Source organism: Alligator sinensis, unplaced genomic scaffold (genome assembly GCF_000455745.1).
Source record: "Alligator sinensis unplaced genomic scaffold, ASM45574v1 scaffold73_1, whole genome shotgun sequence".
NCBI lineage: Eukaryota > Metazoa > Chordata > Crocodylia > Alligatoridae > Alligator > Alligator sinensis.
In genome coordinates, this window is record NW_005841838.1 from 4,072,152 (window position 1) to 4,076,016 (window position 3,865).

Sequence of the window (3,865 nt, forward strand, 5' to 3'; positions counted from 1 at the left end):
TATCAGAGGCATGTTTTGCAGAGGCATAGGTTGAAGGTTCCTTTTTAAGGTAAGAAAAGTTTTTTGAAGGAATTGTGTGTAGTGTGCAATCGCCCATGGTCTTTTGGAGGGAGCTAGAATAGAGCTTATTGGACTGTGTGTCTTTGAGAAAAAAAGACAGAGATTGTTTTTGGTTTGTAGAAGGCAAGGCCAGCACAGTGTGTGCAGCTGTAAGAAAGAAAGAGAAATCAAGATTTCCTGGATGGATTGGTTTAGAGAGAGCAAGGCAAGAAGGGGCCACTGATGAAAACGAATTGTGAAGCCTGTAACCTAGAAAGGGTTAAGATCTGTTAATGAAAGGAAAACTAAAAGTCAGGTAAGATCGAAAGGAAGTGTTGGGATTCTAGGGAGTTGCTAGAGAGAAAGATCTGCTGGAGAAAGTATTGCCATCAGAGTTGAAAAAGAATTGCTAGATCCAGAGACCTGCTGAAAAGTGAGAGATCTCTAAAAGTGTTTGAGAACAGACTCACAGAACACAGAAAAAAATTAAGAGTGGGTGCTAAAGACCAGAACCCAGCCAGAGTTAGTGAAAGCATAAAAAGCCAGGGACTCAGTCTGAAAGATGTGTGAAGCAGAGTCAGTGACTTGGAGACCAGAAGGGGTTAGATAAGGACAGAACAGAGGATGAGCCTGTCACAACCCAAGGGTGTGATTTTGTTTGTGTGCGCTTCGGCACTGCTAAATTATTTCCCGCCACTCGGAGCTTTCTTTGCAGGGTGCATTTCTTAGTTGCAAAGAGAAATGCACGGTGCAAAGGAGTTCCCGCCATTCGCATGCAAATTTGTGTCCCACTATTGGCCAGTTCTAAATTATTCCCACGTGGCAGCTAGCGATTGGCTTGCTAGCTGTATAAGAGGCTTGAGCGGTTTCCGCCCAAGTTGGAGAACCCCAAGGAGAACCCCGCAAGGGACGACTCCACAACCATCTGGAGGAGGAGAACTTCACGTCTCGTGAAGCACTCTAAGCGCTGCAGAGCCTATCAAACCCAGCGCAGGCTATAGGGGTCTGATCAACCTCTGGCCTCTCCCCGTCGCCGAACGATCCCTCGACGAACCCCTTCCCTGAAACCCCCTGCGACGTACTCTTGTGCCCTGCAGGTTCGAGTTTTGTTTTGTTTTGTTTTGTTTTGTAACTGCAACTCAAGCAAGTTTTCCTGCCTGCACCGCGACCATCTTCGGTGTAAGTAAAATAATCTTTAATCAACCGCTACGCGTCCGTGCCTAATTCTAGCCCGCCGGCCTGCATTCCCCGACCCGGCGTGTCCGGGCTGCTGGCCACAGCCCGCCGCGCACAGGCCCCCGTGGGCCTTGGACCGCTCCCGGCCCGCACAGAGCCCAGAGGCTCTGAGGGGAGCCAAGTGAGAAAGAGAGAGAGAAATCTGAGAGGGGTCTGCAGGGCCCTAAAAGACCAAGTGATTTGGCAGTCCAGTGAAGGGGCACAGAGAAAAGATCACTGTTAGAGCTGCCAGAGCTAGAAGCCTGCAATTTCAACTGGCCCAAGGAGGAGACAGGAAGCCCAAAAGTGAGAAAGTGTGCCCATAAGAATTAAAGAAGACCATACTCTCCAAGAGGAGAGTAAAAAGTTTGGTCCCAGGTATGACTTAAAACTTCCACCCTCCTGCGTGTGGTTAGTGTGGTGGAGCTACCCGTAGCGGGGTAGTCTCTGCAAAATGCCACATAATAATCACCCTGGGGAATGGGCAGGGGCAAATATAAGGCACCTTAAAACCCTAGCTTCCACTGCCTTGTGGATTACCCTTAATTGGGAAAAGGCTAGGGGGAGCATACCCCAACAGAAAAACCTTTAGTAAAGGCCAAAGAAAAAGAATACAGGGAAGTAGAAAAATGAGCTGGGAGGCAGCTGTTATAGAGAGAGAGAGAGATGTGGAAAGTGTTTAGGAAGAAAGGAAAAAAAAAATTAACAGAGTGTAAATACTAGAGCAGGTAGAAGAAAAGAGTGAGAATGTAATTTTAAAAATAACTGCTTTAAAGCTGATGAAAAAGATACAGTTGCTTTAAAAACAAAAAGTTAGGTCCTGATCTCAGAGTGCCTGAGGTCATGCTGTGGTCTGTTTAGACCAAGTACAACAACTTCTATCGCTGGTCCAATAAAAAGGAGGGTTGTATGTTTGCTCTGTGTGTGTATTGCAAAGCAGAAAAACTGCTAGAAATAAATATCTGCAATCTCATTGGTGAAGAAGGTGAGAAATATTTGGGGGTTTTTTAACCTCCCCTCACTTTTCAAAATTAGTGTAAATCTTTTAGAAAGGGAAGTGTTAATAACTTAAGGCAAAAAGAAAAAGAAAAGGTGTTTATAAAAACTTGGTACACGTCAGCACTGTAAATGTGTAAATATGAATAATATTTTACTGCAATGAGTTTTCCTTGGCAGGTTAGTGTGTGTTTGGTTGTCTGTTTTTCTTTCCTCTTTTGCAGAAGCTATAGTCTAGTAGCAAAGGTGACTAAAAGAACTACGAGGCCATCAACAGCATTTTCTTCACCTAAGCCATGGTTTTATCATCACAGCAAAATTGTTTTGTCTGTCTGTTTTGTGTTGTTTGTCCTGTTGTGTTGTTTTTGTTTACTTAATGGATTAGTTTAAGTTGGCAAAAGTTTAAATGTATATGAATATCAGAAAGATGTAATACATATTAGTAATATTCTCTCTAAAAATTAAATTTATCTGTGGATCCCAAACCAGAACACTTCCGTCCAGTTGGACTGGAAAGTTGTTCTAATCTTTGAAACAAAAAACAGCAACTCATATAAAAGTTTTAAGCTGTAAAGTTTACTTGTTTAGCAAAATGGCATTTAGTAAAAAAAGTAATACGTGTGTGTTTAGTAAATAACCTGATACATTTTTTTTTTTAAGGCTATAAAGGAAATCTCATTTGTATTTAGATACTGTTTATAACACCAACATAACAGGATGTGTGTAAAAACTGCATTAACCCATTGTTTTACAGGAAAAGTTGATAAACCTAGCACATCAGTGTTTGCATAAAGAAGTAAAGAAACATCATTTGGATTCCAAGTGAATTGGACTAGTGCGTATCATTAACCATCTTGGTACAGTGGTATATAGTATACAATTGGAAAAAAAATCAAAATAAGTACATGTATTTCAGTTAAAGTTATTCAGTGGTGTATGAAATTTAATGTATTAAATGTATTTAAAAGTCACAGAATGCCAATAACACCAGTGAACTAAAAGACAAGTAGCTGTTAAACTCCGATAAAGGAGAACAAGTGTTAATTTGTATTTGTTTGTTGTGTTTTTCTATTTTTAATATATTTGAGTGTCATAATATTTTGTCGTAGATTTGCTTATTGAGTTGTTTGTTTTTTGCTTTGTTAAGTAAACTCTTAATTATGAAAGTGTGTGTAACCTCCCTAACTGGTCTCTTAAGTGTGCAGATAATTCAAGCATTACCAAACACACACCCAGAGATATTATGGTCATTCATAACCCTCCCATTTGTTCAAAGAAAGCACATTTCGACCCCCCCATTTGATTGGCAAATATTTGAATGACCAAAACAAAATTGTCGATGATCATATGTGTAGTAAATGGACTGATAATCAATGGATATGTCCCACATTGCCACTCTTGAAAGAACCCTGCTTATTCCAGAGCAACAGACTATCCACGTGTTATTGGGATGAATTGGATAATAGCACAACCAAACTGTATTTTGATTAAATGAATTGTGTGTGTAGTAGGACTCAAACAAATTATTTGACAAGGGAAAAATGCTTTGTTTCCTCCCATGCAGCAGTGTATGTGTAATGTCACTGTTAGTCAAACTCCACTTTTCACGTATTAT